Source organism: Stegostoma tigrinum, chromosome 2 (genome assembly GCF_030684315.1).
Source record: "Stegostoma tigrinum isolate sSteTig4 chromosome 2, sSteTig4.hap1, whole genome shotgun sequence".
Lineage (NCBI taxonomy): Eukaryota > Metazoa > Chordata > Chondrichthyes > Orectolobiformes > Stegostomatidae > Stegostoma > Stegostoma tigrinum.
This window is the reverse complement of record NC_081355.1, coordinates 40178950-40201169: the sequence shown is the minus strand read 5'-3', so window position 1 is coordinate 40201169 and position 22220 is coordinate 40178950.

Below are 22220 nucleotides of genomic sequence, written 5' to 3'. Positions count from 1 at the left end.
TACTAATACTTTTCACCCCAAACTGAATTTCACCTGGACCATCTTTCATACCTCTCCCTCCTTCCTGGGCCTCTCAGTCTCCATCTCCGCTGACTGCCTCAAAACCAACATCTAGCCCTCCTCTCCAATCCCAACCTCACCACAAAATCCGCGGACAAGGGAGGCGTAGTTGTAGTATGGTGCACTGACCTCTACATTGCTGAGGCCAGATGCCACCTCTCCAACACCTCCTCCTACTGTTCTCTGGATCATGACCCCACCCGGAGCACCAAACCATCATTTGCCAAACCATCCACAACGTCATCACCTCAGGTGACCTGCCACCACAGCCTCGAACCTCATTGTTCCCCAACCCCACACCGCCTACTTATATCTCCTTCCCAAAATCCACAAACCCTCCTGCCCTTGTTGATCCATTGTCTCTGCCTGCTCCTGCCCCACAAAACTCATCTCCACCTATCCGGATTCCATTTTCTCTCCCTTAGTCCACGAACTCCCTACCTACATCACCCACGCCCTCCACCTCCTCCAGAACTTCCAATTCCCCGGTCCCCAACATCTCATTTTCACCGTGGATGTCCAGTCCCTATACACCTGCATTCCCCATGCAGATGGCCGAAAGGCTCTCCACTTCTTCCTGTCCCGGCCAGTCCCCCTCTACCGACGCCCCCATCCGCCTAGCCGAACTTGTCCTCACCCTCAACAAATTCTCTTTTGATTCCTCCCACTTCCTACAGGCAAAAGAGGTGGCCATGGGTACCCGCATGGGCCCAAGCTATGCCTGCCTCTATGTAAGTTACGTGGAACAATCCCTCTTCCGTACCTATTGGCCCTAAACCCCACCTATTCCTCTGTCACATTGATGACTGTATCGGCGCCGCCTTGTGCTCCCACGAGGAGCTTGAACAGTTCATCCACTTCACCAACACCTTCCACCCCAACCTCAAGTTCACCTGGACCATCTCCAACACATCCCTCACCTTCCTGGAACTCTGTCTCCACCTCAGGCAACCACCTAGAAACCAATATCCATTTCAAGCCACCGACTCCCACAACTACCGAGAATACACCTCCTCCCACCCACCTTCCTGCAAAAATGCCATCCCCTATTCCCAATTCCTTCGCCTCCGCCGCATCTGGTCCCAGGATGAGGCATTCCATTCCTGTACATCTCAGATGTCCTCGTTTTTCAAGGACCGCAGCTTACCCCCCTCAGTGGTCGAGAATGCCCTCGACCATGTCTCCCGCATTTCCCACAATTCATCCCTCACATCCCGTCCCCGCAATAACCGCCGAAAGAGAATCCCCCTCATCCTCACATACCAACCCACCAACCTCTGGATCCAACGCATCATCCTCCAGCACTTCCGCCATCTGCAATCCGACCCCACCACCAAAGAAATTTTTCCCTCCCCACCTTTGTCTGCTTTCCAGAGGGACCACTCTTTCCATGTCTCCCTTGTCCGCTCCACACTCCGCTCCAACCCCACACACCCAACACTTTCCCCTGCAACTGCAGGAAGTGCTACACTTGCCCCCGTACCTCCTCCCTCACCCCAACCTCAGGCCCCAAGGAGACTTTCCACATCAAGCAGAGGTTCACCTGCACATCTGCCAATGTGGTATACTGTATCCGCTGTACCCGGTATGGCCTCGTCTACATTGGGGAAACCAAGCCGAGGCTTGGGGACCACTTTGCAGAACAGCTATGCTTGGCTCACAATAAACAATTGCACCTCCCAGTCGTGAACCATTTCAACTCCCCCTCCCATTCCTTAGACGACATGTCCATCCTGGGCGTCTACCGTGCCACAACAATGCCATCCAAAGGTTGCAGGAACAGCAACTCATATTCCACTTGGAAACCCTGCAGCCCAATGGTATCAATGTAGATTTCACAAAGCTTCAAAATCTCCCCTCCCCCTACTGCATCCCAAAACCAGCCCAGCTCGTCCCCATCACCTTAACCTGTTCTTCCTCTCATCTATCCCCTTCTCCTACCTCAAGCCACACCCCAATCTCCTACCTACTAACCTCATCCTGCCCCCTTGACCTGTCCATCCTCCCTAGACTGACCTATCCCCTCCATACCTCCCCACCTACACTCACCTCTACTGGCTCCATCCCCGCCTCTTTAACTTGTCTGTCTCCTCTCCACCTATCTTCTCCGCTATCCATCTCTGATCCGCTTCCCCCCTCTCCCTATTTATTTCAGAACGCCCTCCCCCTCCCTCTTTTCTGATGAAGTGTCTAGGCCCGAAACACCACCTTTTGTGCTCCTAAGATGCTGCTTGGCCTGCTGTGTTCGTCCAGCTCCACACTTTGTAATCTTGGATTCTCCGGCATCTGCAGTTCCCATTATCTCTAATTCAAGCCCAATGACTCCCTCTACTACCTGGTCTATACCTCCTCTCACAACCTCCCTGCAAGAATGCAACCCCCTATTCCCAATTCCTCCACCTCCCAAGATGGAATGTTCCAATCCCGAATATCCCAAATGTCCTCTGATTTCAATGACCACAACGTCGCCCTTCAGTGGTTGAAAATACTCTTGACAACATTTCTTGCTTTTCCCACACCTCTGTTCTCAAATCCCCTACCCGCAAGAAAATCCAAGACAGAATTCCCCTTGTCCTCACATATTCAACATATCGTTCTCTGCCCCTTCCGCTACTTTCCAACCTGACCCCACAGGCAAAGATATATTTCCCACACCACCCCACCCCACCCACCTCACCCCTATCTGCCTTCCATAGGGACTGCTCTCTTCGCACCTGTCTCATCTGCTTCACACTCCCCACTATCCCCACCTTTCTCTGAAATCGTAGGAAGCGCTAGACCTCCATCCAAGGCACCAAACAAATATTTCACATCAGACAGAGGTTCACCTGCACATCTGGCAACATGGTCTATTGCATCTGCTGCTATTGATATGGTGTCCTCTACATCAGTGAGACCGAGCAGAGGCTCTGAGACTGCTTCATAGAGCACCTGCAATCTGTTCACGACAAACGACAACATCTTCCAGTAGCGAACCATTTCAACTTCTCCTCCCACTCCCTGGGCAACATGTCCATTCTGGGCCTCCTCCAGTGTCACAATGATGCCACCCGGAAACTGGAAGAGCAGCGTCTCAAATTCTGCCTTGGAGCTGTACAACCCAATAGTCTCATTGTGGACTTCACCAGTTTCAAAATCTCCCCACCCCCAACCTCATCCCATGATCAACCCTCCCTCTCATCCCCATCTCCTACACCTGACACAACCTGTCCATCTTCTGTCCCACATATCTGCTCCACCCACCTCACTGCCAATCCTCACCACTCTCTACCTGCACTGAACTATTGCCATCCCACCTTCCTTCCACAGCCCCACCCATCTTCTCTATTTATTTCACAGCTCCCTTCCCCCTCCCCCATTTCTGAAGAGTCCCAACCTGAAACATCAACTTTTCTGCCCCTCTAATGCTACATGGCCTGTTGTATTCCTCCAGCTCCACACTGTGTTAGCTGACTCCAGCATCAGCAGTTCTTACTATCTCCTGATTTTTTTTTGTTTTTGAAAGTAAATGGAAAAAAAATGAGTAAAAATCTTTTATTAGTGAAAAATAATAATTTTAATAAAATCTTTAACTAAGCCTGCAATCCAAGGAGCAGCTGCAAGATCCACATTGCTTCCCCATCATTCACATTAATCTTATTTACATTTTTCTCCCAAAGTATGGCCACCTTTTTGCCTGGAATGCAGGTCCTAGTGTGGAAAAATGTAGAAAGGTCAGGATGTGACTTTATAGAAAATCTCACGTAGCTTGAAGCACATTTTATCCATCATAGAAATAATGACATTGCAGTGCCCCTTGCAGCTGTGCAAGTACAGATGGTGGTCCTGAAATTTATATTTGTTGGCAAAATGGCTTGGAAGGGTCAGACCATTGCAGATCATGGAGCTGAAAGACTTTTGTGACAATTCAGCAGCTCTGTTGAAACAGATTATGAGATTTGTCAGGGTGCTGCTCTAGGAGAGAGGCACTGGAACTGTGGAATGCAGGCCTACTTAATAATATCCTCCATCTCATGAAATTGGATGCAAAGTTTTCATTTTGCATTTCAATCAACATTACAGGCAGAATCTTTTACCTTTCCATGAGATTTAGAGGCAGGGGACACTTAGTCATTCAAAGGGTGGTGAGTAGAACTCCTGCCACATTCATTCCTCCATCCTGATTGAGTCTATTGTGGGAAGGTTCATGGACGGCCTTTGTATCCGGATGCCAATCAAGCCCCTTAATTGGCCAATTGGCATATTTAAAGGTCTGATCCCTCCATTGGTGTTGACCCAGTGTAGGCCTTACCACACAGGAAATATTGCAAGCATTGTCACATATGGTGACCCACCAAAACACACCTTTACCAATCCTGCCAATGCACTTCCTCTCTAACTGTCACCTCATGGCTGCCATCCCACCACAAGGAGGCACTGTTTTTCAGTACAAGCGTCAACATCTGATTGGTCAGCAACTCTTGGTAGGCAGGGCTCCCACCCCCAGAGTCTTTGATCTTTGGGGAAGATCCAGCGTGGTTGGAACAAGGTGCGGCAGGAGTTCCTAAACGGTGACCTAGACTCTCACTAACTCTGGAGCTGACATATTCTGATCTCCACAACATACTATGTCCTTTTGATCCTTAGTTAATCATGTCATTGAATTTCTATGGTGCAGGAGCAGGCCACTCAGCCCATACTAGCCCTCCAAAGGATATCCTACCCAGACCTTCTCCTCTACCCTGTACCCAAAACCCTGCATTTCCCATGGCTAATCCACCTAATTTGTTCAAACCTAGACACTATGGGCAATCCACTAATCTGCAGGAGGAGACCAGAGGACCTGGAGGAAACCTGTGCAGACACAAGTAGATTGTACAGATCAACACAGTCACCCAAGACTGGAATTGAACCTGGGCCCCTGGTGCTGTGAGGCAGCAGTACTAACTGCTGAGCCACATTGCTACATACTTCTTTTGATGACCCTTGGGGCTTCTTATGTATTACTAACAGGCTTTGGGATTCCTTTTACACTGCTAATTTATTCCCATATTCTCTTTACTCCTCTCATATCACTTTTTAAGATCTACTTTATATTCTCTAAGTACTCTATATATTCAGCTAGGCTCTCTACAATATTTTGAGCCATACATTTGTCATAAGCCTCTTATTTTCTTTCTCACTATCTTTACCTCTTTTATTATGTAACCTTGAGGTCACCTATTTGGATTTTACAGCTGCCAGAGTGTGAGTTTTGTTTGAACAGTGTTTTGGACACAATTGAATTTGCTGTCCAGCCTGCTGAAGGAAAGAAACTTCCCAGCTCAGTTCTCATGTTCCTGTCAAAGCTTTCAATTATACCAGAAACAAAGATCAAACTGTTTTCATGAGAAACCTTTGAGAGAGTTTGTTTTGATATTTTCTGAATATCTACATTTGTAAATATCCCAGAGAAAACTGCACGTGTCCAATGACATGTTCAAATATGGCAGAATGTCAGATCGACAACCATCTAACCATTCCACACCTTGTCCTTTTTGCCTTCAAGAACTGGAAATTCTTATGCTGTGTTATTGTTTTCTAGCCCATCTTACATACACCACAGAGACTTGAGTTCATGTTGAGGCAGATATCTATTAATAATTAACTATGTTTACTAATATGATGTCTAACTTATGTGTGCTGTTTGGGTTATATTCTGTTTTAGTCACCTGTGGGTGTGGGCTTCGCTGGCTGGTCGGCATTTATTGCCCATCCCTCATAGCCCTTGAAAAGGTGGTGGTGAGCTGCCGCCTTGAACTGCTGTAATTAACATGTGTGGTGGGCCGACTCACATTGCAGTTGGTGAGGGAATTCTTTTGGATTACTATTGTGTTAGATATGTGCAGGGCATGTTGATCATCTGTAAGCCTGGTTACTTCCCCCAAACAGTGGAATTCGTTATCCCAGAGTGTCGTGGGTTGCTGGGGACACGGAATAAATGTAAGGAAGAGATAGACAGATATTTAATTAGTAATAGGTTAAAGGATTATAAAGAGCTGGTAGGAAGGTGGAGTTGAAGCTAAAATGAGATTGGTATTGCTCAAGGAGCTGAATTGTCTACTCCTTTTCCTAGTTTTTATGTTCTTCATTTGTATTATCTTGTGGGTTAGTACCTATTCTTGCCACCAAACTTGGAAAATGCTGCGGTTCTGAAAACTTCAAGATTTTTGAGGTAAGCATATACTGGACAACTTTTCAGTACAATGTTCAGTCACCTTGGATCTAGGTATTATGTTATGAAGGATTTATACTTAATTTTGTTTTGAAAACTTGATGTTTGAAGGATTGAAGGAAAGCTTTCTCTATGCGCAAGCAAGAAAGCACAAGGCTGGTTAGAATTTAAAGGAACTGCCAGGTCATGCGGGAAGTATAATAAGTAATATTATGCAGAGTCAAATTATACTGCTTTAATGAATTGAATTTGATCCTTACATTTGCTAAATATCAAAAACATGGTGGATAGGAGCATAACAGTTATGTTACTGAATAAGTAATCTGGAGCCTGGATTATTGATCTGGAGAGGGGAATTCAAATATCACCACGATAGTTGGGGAACATAATTCAATTAATTAAATAAAGTGAGGGTTGGGGTTTTGGAGGTGATGGTTGACTGGTACTATTGCCAGACTATTCATCCAGAAACTCAGGTAATGTTCTCGACCAGAGTTTGAATCCTACCATGGCAGATAATGAAATTTGAATTCAATTTTTAAAAAATCTGGAATTAATAATCTACTGATGACCTTTGCCCATTGTTGAAAATACCCATTTGTCTTTTAGGGAGGGAAATCCATTCTTTTTATCAGGTCTGACCTGTATGTGATTCCAGACATGTAGTCATATATCTGTCTCTGAAATGATTTAGCAAGCCAATTAGTTGTATAAACCAGTTATAAAAAATTTATAAGATATAGCTAGATGGGCAACCCAGCATTGACACCAAGGTGCCATTGCCGTGCCAAAGGGACATCCGGCCAAATCAACCCTGCAACCCTGTTTTTCAAAAAGTCCTTATTAGGGGACTTATAAAGGTAGTTCTCCTATAATGCAATAGTTGCGTTCTTTTGCTATTGAAAATTGCTATAGAAAATCAAATTATAGGGCAATTGCTGCAGAAAATCACTGCCTGCAGAGCAGAAAGTTCAAATTATACAAACAGCATCCACCATTCATCAATCACGTTACAGTCAATTCGTGTTAATGAAACATGTGTTATAGCAGAACTAACTATCTATACCAGGGAAGTATTCTCACAGATAGTTTAAACTAATGAAGTAATAACACTCAGAATCATGCTCAATTATAGTAACATATGGATTATTTCTGGTGTCATATGCTAGGAAGTTTGAAATCGGAAGAGAGGGGTGGCAAATATGTTGATGGAAAAAATGTTTAAATAGTAGGGATTGTGATTCATCAAAATTTGGGACTGGTTCTGTTGGAGGTAAAACCTGTGCAGGTTGAATTGGTTGCACCTGAACAGAATCGGGATCAATGTCCTAATTTAGTGGTGTACAAACAATACCAGGCCAGTTTTAAATGAAATTGGCAAGGGGCAGAAACAAGGATTGGAAAAAAGAAACTGATGCACAAACAATTAGAAGAAACATTCTACTGAGAAGAAGAAAGACAGATGGAGTCAGCAGCAGTGCAGGAAGGCCTGTGTTGGGTTTACAATGCAAGTGTTTAAACAGGTGAATGGTAGTAAATGACACAAGTGAGCTGCAGGCACAGATACTATCAGATACAATTAAGACTTAACAGTGCCACAAACAGCTCTGGTAAAAACACAGGCACACAATATTAAACTAGACATTTTAAAGACCTCTGTTAGATTGCCTCTTGGTTACAGTTTTCCAGAGCACAAAGTCAACATGAATGAAGAAACTGATTCAGCCAATCTCAGTTCATGTTTAGACAAAAATGCTTTCACAGTTGTACTCTGTTTCTTAATTCATTCTTGGGATTTAATCTCCATTCCCAATTCAAAAATGAATTCCACGCTTGATAGGAAGAATTGATTTATATTGCTCCTAAACTTCTTTTTTATGAATTTAATGTAAGCACATTTACCCTACTTGGTGATTTATCTTTATGTTGCTTTTCATTTTCTATGCTACAGAATCTTCTAATGATGGAGACATTGTCCAATTTGTCTAATCAAAAATCAGTCATATGGCTTTGTATTATTTTAATTGCACAATGATAATGGTGATGAGAACATAGGATTTATATAAATTTTGATTCATATAGTCATGGAGAAATGCACCCTTTGGTCCAACTTATCCATGATGACCAAATATCCGAGATGTAGATAGTTCCATTTGTCAGTATTTGGCCCATATCCCTCTAAAACCTTCCTATTCGTATACCCACCCAGAGACCTTTCACATTGTTGAAGTTGGTTGGCTCACAGATATTTCGTTACCATGCTTGGTAACATCCTCAGTGGTTTGTTGTTCTCTAGACATTTTGTTACCGTGCTTGGTAGCATCCTCAACAAACCAGTTCAGCAAGCTAACCAACCTCAACACCCACAACCTGAGCTACAAATCTACTCCAAAAAGAGATACCTTTCACATGTTGTAATTGTACTAGTCTCCACCACTTCTTCTGGCAGATCCTTCCATACACGCACTACTCTCTGCATGAAAACGTTGCCTGTTAAGTCTTTTTTAAATCTTTCCCTTTCACCTTAAACCTATGTTCTCCAGTTTTGGACTCCACCATCCCAGGACAAGACCTTGTCTATTTACCTTATCCATGCCTCTCACAATTTTATAAACCTCTATTAGGTCACCCCTCAGCCTTCGACACTGCAGGGAAAATAACCTTAACCTATTCACCCTCTTTCTGTAGCTCAAAATCTCTAACCTGGCAAAATCCTGGGTAAATCTTCTCTGAACCCTTTCAAATTCCACAACTTCCTTCCATTAGCAGATGTATTCATGGAAAAATCTATTTCCACCTTGGCTGAGGGCTGAATGGAGTGAAGATTAGATTCCCTCCAGTGTGGAAACAGGCCCTTCGGCCCAACAAGTCCACACTACCCCTTGCAGCATCCCAGACCCATCCCCTATAGCCCACACACCCATGAACATTACAGGCAATTTAGCATGGCCAATCCACCTAGCCTGCACATCTTTGGACTGTGGGAGGAAACCAGAGCACCCGGAGGAAGCCCACACATACAGGGAGAACTTGCAAACTCCACACAGACAGTCATCTGAGGCTGGAATTGAACCCAGGTCCCTGGTGCTGTGAGGCTGCAGTGCTAACCACTGAGCCACCATGCAAGAATCAATTGTTCTAATCAAAATACAGAATAAAGATAAAGAACACAATTGAATAACATATTTCTCATTAGATTAGGATCTTGAGAAAAGGCATTGGACCATTCCTTAAGTCTTGTTATTTGACATCTTAATTCAGTTGTTTTAAATTCCACAGCTGGTTACCACTGTGAGATCTGCCTGCAGGTAACAAGTTGAGGTTTGGGGATCATGTGTAATCTCACAAAAGGCTGGCAGAATTCTTCAAATCTGCTCTTGCATGTTTCCTGATGACAGTCAGGTAACATGTCTGAAGAACTAATGTAACTGGACCCAAAAATGATTTTGCTAGCCCTTTTCTGAATACTTTCAAGGCCTTTGCATTGTTACTTTGCAATTGTGGTCAATCACACTGGTGCCTCAGATTTGATATAGACCGAATGAAGCATAGAACAGGTTAATAGAATATCACTTGAGCACAAATGATACTTCAGCTTTCAAAGAATGTATTGAGGCTGCTGGCCTGTTTCTCAACAGAATTGATATGCCCAGCCAGTGGTAGCTTCAATCTCTTCAACCATTATATTCTTTCAGATAATACAGTAACACTTGCCCTGATGTCAAGTTTGATATTTTTGACTAATCATTGATCTACATGACCTACGCCATGTCTAATTCAGATAAGTCATCTATTCTCCTTAGAACAGTTGAGTCATATCTTTTAAAGCTTGCATATCATATAATGGTCTGACTTCTAATGAAGATAAGTCTTGGTATTCTGTTTTCTTTCGAAGATGATTGCTATAAGGCATTATTTCTGTCTATTATTATTAGTTCTGTGATTTAAAGATTGTTTGTAACTCTTGCACATTCTCTGGCAATGCCCACTTTCTTAGAACAGTTGCATTGGTGCAATAAGCTGGACATTGCTTCTGTTTATTGTTTTAGTTCCACACCTTGATCTGCAACTTCTAGCATTAAAGGATTTAAAGAGATTTTGTCTTAGCCTATCATGTGATATTGTGGTGTCTATCTCAGAAAGTTAAACGTGTGATATGTATAGAGTCATAGAGTCATACAACATGGATACAGATCTTTCATTCCAAGTAGTCCATGCCAAACATATTCCCAAACAAAACCACTCCTACCTGCCTATGTTGTCCATCCAAACCTTTCTTATTCATATACTTAATCAAATATCTTTTAAAAATTGTAACTGTACCTACATCCATCATTCAGCACTTCCTCAGGCAGTTCATTCCTCACACTAACCACTCAAAAAAAAAGTCGCTCCTTATGTCTTTTTCAAATCTTTCTCCTCTCATCTTAAAAATATGTCCTCTAGTTTAGAACACCCAAATTTAGGGAAAGAAAAAGTCATTCAACTTATCTAATCCCCTCATGGTTTTATAAACCTCTAAGGTCATCCCTCAATCTCTATGCCCGAGTGAAGAAAGTCCCAGTCTATCCAGGCTATTTCTATAACTCAAACCCTCCATTCCTGGCGATATCATGATAAATCTGTTTCTGAACTCTCTCCAGTTTAATAATATCCTTCCCTTCTCTGCTACGTTCCAACTCTGTCTGTGACTGAGCTGAGCAGTTTCGGATTGCCAGTGCTCATCCAGGTGAACAGTGCCTTTTTAAATGTGGCATAAATATAAGAGATACCAGTCTTTTGGCAGGAAAACACAGACAGGCAGGTTGAGTCTGGATTGTGCATGGTAAAACAAGCAAAAATCAGTTGTGAGCGACATCATAGAGGGATGGTAGGTAATTTACATGGTGAGTTTAGGAAAATACACATTAAAGGTCATGGTTAAAAATCCCCCAAAAATCTCAACACAGTGCAGACTTAGATTTAAAAAAAGACATCAGATTCAATCCAAAACTTAAAAGTAGATGACTTTAAAATCAATAGACAATAGACAATAGGTGCTGGAGTACGCCATTCGGCCCTTCGAGCCAGTACCACCATTCATTATGATCATGGCTGATCATCCACGATCAGTATCCTGTTCCTGCCTTATCCCCATAACCCTTGATTCCACTATCTTTAAGAGCTCTGTCTATCTCTTTCTTGAAAGCATCCAGAGAGTTGGCCTCCACTGCCTTCTGGGGCAGAGCATTCCATATATCCACCACAGTCTGGGTGAAGACGTTTTTCCTCAGCTCTGTTCTAAATGGCCTACCTCTTATTTTTAAACTGTGTCCTCTGGTCCTGGACTCACCCATCAGCGGAAACATGCTTCCTGCCTCCACAGTGTCTAATCCCTTAATAATCTTATACATCTCAATCAGATCCCCTCTCATCCTTCTAAACTCAAGAGTATACAAGCCCAGTTGCTCCAGTCTTTCAACATATGATAGTCCTGCCATTCCGGGAATTGACCTTGTGAACCTACACTGCACTCCCTCAATAGCAAGAATGTCCTTCCTCAAATTGGGAGACCAAAACTGCACACAATACTCCAGGTGCGGTCTCACCAGGGCCCTGTACAGCTGCAGAAGGACCTCTTTGCTCCTATACTCAATTCCTCTTGTGATGAAGGCCAGCATGCTATTAGCTTTCTTCAATACCTGTTGTACCTGCATGCTTGCTTTCATTGACCGATGTACAAGAACACCTAGATCTCGTTGTGCTTCCCCTTTACCTAATTTGACTCCATTGAGATAGTAATCTGCCTTCCTGTTCTTGCCACCAAAGTGTATAACCACACATTTATCCACATTAAACTGCATCTGCCATGCATCCGTCCACTCACCTAGCCTGTCCAAGTCACCCTGTATTCTAATAACATCCACCTCACATTTCACACTGCCACCCAACTTTGTGTCATCAGCAAATTTGCTAATATTACTTCTAATGCCTTTGTCTATATCATTAATATATATCATAAACAGCTGCGGTCCCAGCAACGAGCCTTGTGGTACCCCACTGGTCACTGCCTGCCATTCTGAAAGGGACCCGTTTATCACTACTCTTTGCTTCCTGTCAGCCAGCCAATTTTCAATCCAACTCAGTATTTTGCCCCCAATACCATGTGTCCTAATTTTGTTCACCAAAGTCAAAATCATGAATCTTCTTTTATTATTTCATGAGATGTGGCCATCAATGGCAGGACCAGTGTTTATTGTCCGTCCCTAATTGCTCGGGAGAAAGTGGTGATGAGTTGCCAAATTGAACTGCTGCATAGACACACACAGTGCTATTTGGAAGAAAATTCCAGGGTGCTGACCCGGTGATGCTGAGGAGTGACAACATAGTTTCATGTTCAGGTGGTGCGTGCCTTGAATGGCAACTTAAAGGTGCTTGTGGTTCTTTGTATCTGCTGCTGTGTCCTATCCAGCATTGGGGTTGGAGGGTTTAGAAGATGCTGCCAAAAAAGCGTTGTATGACCATCTTGTAAAAGGTATGTATAGCTTCCATTCTGAGTAATTATCGTGTGTGTCTTTCTGCTTCCATCATGCTCTTATGTTTTTTTTAAACTTCAGCTTATACTACCATCTGGATACCTCCTTCCAATGGGAGATCCTCTTTTACTGTAACATGCCTAAAAGAGGTATATCAAGAATTGCTATAATAATTTTACTTCAAATTACTTCTGATTGTAAATTGTCAAAATTTTGTGATTATGGTCTGTGTAAAAATCATTAATAACTAAACAGGTTCTCCCAGAAGTTGAACTCTTCTGATAAATGTTGATCTCTAATATATGAATATTACTTGATATTAAGTAATTGACAAATGCTCTTACTATATCCGTCTCTTACATTCTGTTACTTAAAAACCTGATCTGTAACCAATCTATTTTTGTTGTAAAACCAGTTTCAAACACTTAACAATCATGGAACTGCTTTTAAATGAAAAGATATAGCATTTTAATGTGAGAGTTTGACAAAAAAGAATTGTTGAGGCTTTTGGTCTTGAATTTATCAGGATAATTCTCAAAAAAATACTACTGTAAAAGAATAATGAGAATGATGATTGGTTGGCAAGTGGATTCTGATCACAAGAGGGGTTCCATTGAGAATGTGGCAGTTAGGTGATAGCTGATAGTTAAGTGCCAAGCTTTGTTTAAATTTTAAACTTGTCAAGTTGACTTTTATTGGTCAAGGCATTGCCCTCAAATGAACCTTCTTTTAGCTTTTCAGCCCAGAATTTTCCTACTAAATATAACTTTTTTCACTCTTGCTGTAACGGGCTGAAGTCAGATCAGGTGTCTGTTATTGACCACAGTATCCCGGGATTGTGATTCAAATTTCTTATCTTGCATCTTTGGGATACTTTGCTTTGTCTTCACACGCAGTTTCCTAAAGTACTTCTCAGTGATTTTAGCTGATTTGTGACTTTATAGCCAGGCTTACTGCTGCTGTAGCTCCTATCATTATTTTACTGTTGGTTACTGCTTTTACAAAAAACAATGAGTTCTGCATGTTTTTAAGTTCCTTAATAAATGAAGATCCATTGACAGTTTTCTGATTAGAATGTCCTTTGTTCTTCGCAGATAGCAGTGCTTTTTTTGTGAAACTGAAGATTTATTCAGGCTATCACTACTGTCAAAATACTTTGAGACAGTGGTGACAGCTGCTGTTTCTATCTTGTATGATGCAGCTAAATGAAATTTGCAGATGTCCATCGCTGACACCATCCTATACAGTACAGCTAAATAAAACCTACGAAAACCCATATCTGTCAGCAGTCTCATATGTTGGGTTCTGTCAGAGCCATTTGTCATGCTTTGTGCAGACTCATTTCCAACAATCCTACTTGCTGGTGTAGATACCATGTGAGAAGAATGACCACACAACATATAATGCAGAAGTTAGGCTTAATATTGGTGAACAGTAAATAGATGTATTACATAGTACCTCATAGTAAGTTACATCATCACTAATATACATAATTGTCTCCTGTGAGACAAAATGCTCAATATAAAAGTTCACAACATAGCATTAAAAAATTCTCAATAAACATTGGTAACAAGCAGAGAAGTCTAACTTGACCCTAGGAACACTGAAGAGCCCTGGTTATCTTCTCCCAGGACAGTCCTTTACACTTTGATGTATGGAGAATATCACATGCTGTTTGCTATCCCTTTCAGGTCCTAACTGCTTTATACAACATTCAATGTCATGAAAAGTCAATTATGTAGAGACTTATCAGATGCCTTAAGTAAGTTTATATACACTCATTTTTTTAGACCATAAGGCCATAAGACATAGGAGTGGAAGTAAGGTCATTCGGCCCATCAAGTCCACTCTGCCATTTAAATCATGGCTGATGGGCATTTCAACTCCACTTCCCTGCACTCTCCCCATAGCCCTTGATTCCTTCGGAGATCAAAAGTTTGTCGATCTCTGCCTTGAAGGCATCCAACGTCCCGGCCTCCACTGCACTCCGTGGCAATGAATTCCACAAGCCCACCACTCTCTGGCTGAAGAAATGTCGTCTCATTTCTGTTTTAAATTTACCCCCTCTAATTTTAAGGCTGTGCCCACAGGTCCTAGTCTCCCTGCCTAACGGAAACAAATTTCCTAGCATCCACCCCTTTTAAACCATACATTGTCTTGTAAGTTTCTATTAGATCTCCCCTCAACCTTCTAAACTGTAATGAGTACAATCCCAGGATCCTTAGCCGTTTATCAGATGTTAAACCTACCATTCCAGGGATCATCCGTGTGAATCTCCGCTGGACACGCTCCAGGGCTAGTAAGTCCTTCCTGAGGCGTGGGGCCCAAAATTGGACTCAGTATTCTGAATGGGGCCGAACTAGAGCCTTATAAAGTCTCAGAAGCGCATTGCTGCTTTTATATTCCAACGCTCTTGAGATAAACGACAACATTACATTTGCTTTCTTAATAACGGACTCTACCTGGAAGTTAACCTTTAGAGAATCCTGGACCAACACTCCCAGATCCCTTTGTACTTCTGCTTAGCGAATTTTCTCACCATTTAGAAAATAGTCAATGCCTGTATTCTTTCTTCCAAAGTGCAAAACCTCACGTTTACTCACATTGAATTTCATCAGCCATTTCCTGGAACACTCTCCTAAACTGTCTAAATCTTTCTGCAGCTTCCCCACCTCCTTAGTACTACCTGCCCGTCCACCTATCTTTGTATCATCGGCAAACTTCGCCAGAATGCCCCCAGTCCCTTCATCCAGATCATTAATATATAAGGTGAACAGCTGTGGCCCCAACACTGAACCCTGCGGGACACCACTCGTCACCGGTTGCCATTCCGAAAAAGAGCCTTTTATCCAACTCTCTGCCTTCTGTCAGACAGCCAATCTTCAATCTAAGTCAGCAGCTCACCTCGAACACCATGGGCCCTCACCTTGCTCAGCAGCCTCTGGTGAGGCACTGTATCAAAGGCCTTTTGGAAGTCTAGATAGATAACATCTACTAGGTTTCCCTGGTCTAACATACTTGTTACCTCTTCAAAGAATTCTAACAGGTTTGTCAGGCATGACCTCTCCTTACTAAATCCATGCTGACTTGTTCTAATCTGACCCTGCACTTCCAGGAATTTAGAAATCTCATCCTTGACAATGGATTCTAGAATTTTACCAACAAGCGAGGTTATGCTAATCGGCCTATAATTTTCCATCTTTTGCCTTGATCCTTTCTTAAACAAGGGGCTTACAACAGCAATTTTCCAATCATCTGGGACTTTCCCTGACTCCAGTGACGTTTGAAAGATCACGACCAAAGCGTCCGCTATTTCCTCAGCCACCTCCCTCAGAAATCTAGGATGTAGCCCATCGGGGCCAGGAGATTTATCAATTTTTAAACCTTTTAGCTTTTCTAGCACTTTCTCTTTTGTAATACCTACCATACTCAACTCTGCTCCTGGCTCCCCCTAATTGTTGGCATACTACTCATGTCTTCCACTGTGAAGACTGACACAAAGTACTTATTAAGTTCTTCAGCTATTTCCTTATCTCTCATCACTAGCCTTCCAGCATCACTTTGGAGTGGTCCAATATCTACTTTTGCCTCTTGTTTATTTCTTATGTATTGAAAGAAGCTTTTACTATCATTTCTAATATTACTAGCTAGCCTACCTTCATATTTGATCCTCTCCTTCCTTATTGCTCTCTTTGTTATCCTCAGTTTGTTTTTGTAGCCTTCCCAATCTTCTGATTTCCCAGTGCTCTTGGCCACTTTATAGGCTGTCTCTTTTTCTTTGATATATTTCCTGACTTCTTTTGTCAGCCATGGCTGCCTAATCCCACCCTGGATAATCTTTCTTTTCTCTGGGATGAACCTCTGTACTGTATCCTCAATTACACCCAGAAACTCCTGACATTATTGGTCTACTGTCTTCCCTGCTAGGCTCTGCTTCGAGTCGATTTTCGTCAATTCCTCTCTCATGCCCCTGTAATTACCTTTATTTAACTGTAACACCATTACATCCGATTTTGCCTCCTCTCTTTCAAACTGCAGACTGAACTCTACCATATTATGATCGCAACCTCCTAAGTGTTCCCTTACTTTAAGGTCTTTTATAAAGTCTGGCTCATTACATAGCACTAAGTCCAGAATAGCCTGCTCCCTTGTGGGCTCCATCACAAGCTGTTCCAAAAAGCCATCCTGCAAACATTCCATGAATTCCCTTTCTTTGGATCCACCAGTAACATTATTCACCCAGTCCATCTGCATATTGAAGTCCCCCATGATCACTGTGACCTTGCCCTTCTGACATGCCCTATCTATTTCTCAGTGCATCTTGCGCCCCTGGTCCTGATCACTGTTAGGAGGTCTGTACATAACTCCCATTATAGTTTTTTTGCCTTTGTGGTTCCTCAATTCCACCCACACAGACTCCACATCTTCTGACTCTATGTCATTCAGTGCCGTAGATTTAATTCCATTCTTAAGTAACAAGGCAACCCCACCCCCTCTGCCCACCTCCCTGTCTTTTCGATATGTTGTGAATCCTTGGATGTTTAACTGCCAGTCCTGAACTCCGTGCAACCATGTCTCTGTGATAATGGGAACTGCAGATGCTGAAGAATCCAAGATGATAAAATGTGAGGCTGGATGAACACAGCAGGCCAAGCAGCATCTCAGGATGCATCATCAGCTCTCTGATGAAGGGTCTAGGCCCGAAAAGTCAGCTTTTGTGCTCCTGAGATGCTGCTTGGCCTGCTGTGTTCATCCAGCCTCACATTTTATCATAACCATGTCTCTGTGATGCCTACCACATCATAATCATTCAAGAGGATTTGTGCTGTTAATTCATCTACTTTTTTCCTTTGCAATATTAATTAACTCCTCAAAAAAATCAACTATAAGTTTGTTCATTAGTCACTTCATATTGTTTTTTAAATTCATGCCACATTCTATGATTATATTCATCCAAGTATTCGATGTTAGAAATCTGAGCTGCAGCTACTAAGCTGAAAAACTTAGACACTTAGACAATGCTGCACTCCCAGGGACAATTCCTGAATCGAGAAAGGTTTAGAATATGAGTGAAGCATCTGCAATTCCCTCACCTGTGCCTTCTAATGCATAGCATGAGAACCATCTGGTCTTGGATACTTCTGATTTTCATATTGCACACCTTTGTTCAAGGCACATGTTTGAGAGTTGCTACCATCTGAGATTGCTACCTCTTTTCCATTTTGGTTAATTGACTTTTTGTATTATTCTTTGAAGAATTGTGAAATGACTCCAGGCAACAAAAGTTTGGAAAACCAAGTAACTAGATTCCATTGCAAACTGAGGACTGTCAGGGAAAGTGGATAGAGAGACATAAAATGGGATGTGAATGAAACCTTAACATAGGGAGAAAAGAGAGTGATAGAGATCCTGGTGAGCATGAGGAGTGAAAAAAAGATATTCTTGGGCAGTGGAAGGAAATGTAGCAAGAAAGATCTTATACAAGAGAAAGATTGTATCAGACAAAATATTTCTTTATCTGTCTCCTTCAAGCCTATGAGGTATAGTGTTATGAAGCAGAGATCAACACCACCACACCATCCCCTCCCCCGTTAACGAAAACCAAACCATCCAGAGAAGCTTGCCTTGCCTCGTAATCTGTTCAAGGAACTGTGAAAAGTGGTTCAACCTGCCTCTTACTTCCTAATCTGTGATAAAGGGAAGTTTAAATAAAATGAACTCCTGACAGTCACTCTATAAAATCAACAAACCGAAGTCTCTACTTCTACCTTAGGATTCTATCCTTAAGGTAATAACATTCGGGAATACATTTTGATTCGTTTTTTGAGTAGGCTTTATGATTTTAATCTTTTATTGTCCCATCTTTTTGTGGTAACTCCATTAATCTTTAAGAACTAAACACCTCTGCCTGATCCTGTACCTGCTTAGGTTCTTCCTTTACCATTTCAAACAGGGTGTCAGCTAATTGGATGCCAACTCCTTCATCTCGCACTTTGGTTTTTCTTCATTGCTTTAGCTTATGACTGTGGGATCTCATCACCACACGGTCTGGAAAAAATCCAGGGTAGTTTTCTTTTAACTCTTCAGTTCCCTTGTTTTCTTTCAGCTTCTCCACTACAATGGGCATTAATCCCACCTTTGATCTGGCTCAGTGGTTTCCAAGAACAAACTATATTTCTGGAATAGAGGCTCTTTCAATCACTCCCACTGTCACTTCCCTTGTCTTGATTGGACTTACCAGCCTTATCTTAGTCAGGGGAACATTAAATCTCTCTCCGTTTATTCCACAGATTATCACTATCTAGGGAACATTTCAGAAGGAGTGAAAATACTTTCATTTTTTACTGTCAGAGACTGACCAGCCCTTATGTCTCTCACTATTTTAACTTGTTTACCTTCTCCCACATTCTTCATGAGTAAACCTTACCCAGAGAGGTGATGTCTTTGAGGAGATCAGGCACCATCTTAGTATCCAGCTGGTGAGTAGGCTGTCACTCTCCTGCTGCTCCTTGACTTCTCTTGGGATTTCCTTCTGTCCCTCAACTAATTTCACTGGTTTAGCCACTTTTACTATATCCTTTTTCCCAGTGCCTCTCTTAATCTACCAGCACTTCGTGTGTCCCCCTCTATTACAGTAGAAACATCTGAAGCTTTTCACCTCTTTTTCACCCTCTAGGGTTTTGTTTTTCACATGTGGTAAACTGTTCCAGTATCATCTACTCTTTGATTTTCATTGAAGGATTTCTGTTTTTTCCCAATTTCTATCCCTCACGGAATGAAATTGTTGTTGGAAGCTGGATTTCGATTTATGCACTAATGCATATTCATCTGCCATCTCTGCAGCTGTTCTTGCTATTTTAACTTTCTGTTCCTCAACATGAGTTCTTATCATTTCTGGAAGTGAAGTTTTGAACTATTCCAGCAGAGTAATCTCTAAGATCCCAATTTGTCTTTTCTATATTTAATGGTCTCACCCGTCTATCAAAGTTAATTCTTCCAAATTCATCAGAAGCCTGACCTTGGCCCTTGCTTGTTTCTGAACAATGCTTGTCCAAATGCTTCTGGTACCAACTTGTAAGCACTCAAAGTAGCCTGTTTTACTTCTTCATTTTCTTTTGACACCTCACCTGACAGTGTTGCAAATACCTCATAATCCCTGCCTTCCAAAATGCCCTGAATTGACATTACCCACTCGATCTCTGGCCAGTTCATTTGGTTAGCCAATTTCTCAAAGGAAATGAAATAGGCTTCTCAATTTTTACATTGAATTTTGGTATGTTTTGGCACATTTGTGTGTATGCCAATCAAATCTTTGGCTACAATGGGCCTGCTCATTGTCACTGTTCTCCTCAATAAGCCTATCTTATGTCTTCATATCCAAAATTCTAAATTGGCTATCCTGTTTAATTTGCAACTTCCAAGGTTCAAACTCTTTGTTTCTTTGTCTTTTCTTTGCTTGTAATCATAATTCAAACTGTTTCAGTTTCCTTTCATTCTCCGACTTTAGGACTACTAGTTATTAATTCTAACAGATGATAGTTGCTGTCACACTGATTTTCAAATATCCTCTTATTTTGTTCCCTTGACGACCTATCAATTTCTTATTAAAAAATTGGCCCTACATTATCAAAACCATCAGATTTAAATTTAATTGGTTTTTAGTCTCTAAGTGCCTGGTTTAAATTAATTGTTTGATATTCAGACTGGTTGCCTTAATAACAAAACAACACTATCACCTGGGTTGCTAACCATAAAACCATTTGATACGAATGTTTCAATTTCAGGAACTCTCTGTCTGCTGCTGCTTGCAGATTTATTTTTAAATCTCCAAGCCTAGAAAAAGCACAGAATCTTTAAAAGGGACCACCTGCTCTTTCCCTTCTATAATTTTACAAACAAATTCTAACATCCTACTTTCTAATCCACATGCACTCTACTCAACTTTGTAACAGTAGCGATAGCATGGAAATCTGGATATTACATGCTCCTACCAGAAGTGTTTTCAGTGAGAGAGAATGTAAAATAGGTTGGATTGCTGATCCACCATATTCCCACTCACCCCAAGTTCAACCTGATAATGATCTCCTCTAACTAGCAACCTGTCTACCAGAAGGAAATGAAATCAGAGTCACATGACACCAGGTCATATTTCAACAGGGTTATTTGAAATCACAAGCTTTTGGAGTTCTGCTCCTTTGTTGGTCATTTCATTGGAGGCAGAAGCAATGCTTCGAAAGCTTGGTCTAGTGTCGTGTGACTTGTGACTTCTGACTTTGTGCACCCCAGTACAACACTGGCATCTCCTTATCATAAGTATGTGACTAACTGAAAGTCAAGCCAGAGGCTAAAAGCAACACTGACTGTTTAATTTGCTAACCCAATGAAGATGGAATTAAAGATAAAAAGATTCAAAGACTATTCATAGTTGGACCGTTGATGGGATATCAAACTGCTTAGACATCAAGCCACTGTGTGGACAATGGAAACATCAATACAATTGTCACATAACTTATAATTGGCATATTACGGGAATTTTTTATTAATGCACAAGTATAGTGCATTCATTCAAGTCTGGAACGTGAACATTAGCAGGGGAAATCATTTTGCTCACCAAAATGAAGAACCCTGTGGCACGGTGGCTCAGTGATTAGCAATGCTGCCTCATAGTGCCAGGAACCTGAGTCCAATTCCACCATCAGGTGACTGCCTGTATGGAGTTTGCACATTCTCCCTATGTCTGTGTGGGTTTCCTCCGGGTGCTCTGGTTTACTCCCATAGTCCAAAGATGTGCAGGCTAGGTGAATTGTCCATGCTAAATAGCCCATGGGGCGATGTGTAGATTTGGTGGGTTATAGGGAGATGGGTCTGGGTGGGATGCTGTGAGTGTCAGTGTGGGCTTGTTGGGCTGAAGGGCCTGTTTCCACACTGTAAGGATTCTATGACTCTAAATGTTCATCTCAATGTGAAGTGGAGCGAATTCATTTTAACTGCAGATCATATATTCCACTATTGGGGTTCGACCACAATTTTTTCTTGAAATGTTTCTTGTTGCCTGGAGTAAACCATTGTCATTTCATTATCAGAAACCTCTAACCTCTATTTTTCTTTTGGTGAGCCAGAAGTAAATTTCAGGCCTATTCAATTCCAATTTGAAGGACTAAGGCAATATTCCCAGACTCTTCTAAAGGTCACAGTACATGCTACCTCATTTTTTTAGAATCACCTTTTCTTGTGTGCTTGTGACTTGAATAAAGAATGAATGTTGTTGCAATTTACCTCTTTTGACATTGAGGAGATGAGCAATTATTATTTCTTTTAATTTAAACTATTTAGAAAATCCACTTTGTACTTTTTCTTGAAATTCACAATACCCAATTGGTTAAAGCCTTTCTTTAAAATACATGTTGTTATGATCAGTCAAGTGTTGATAACAGGGGAAAGTGTACCACATC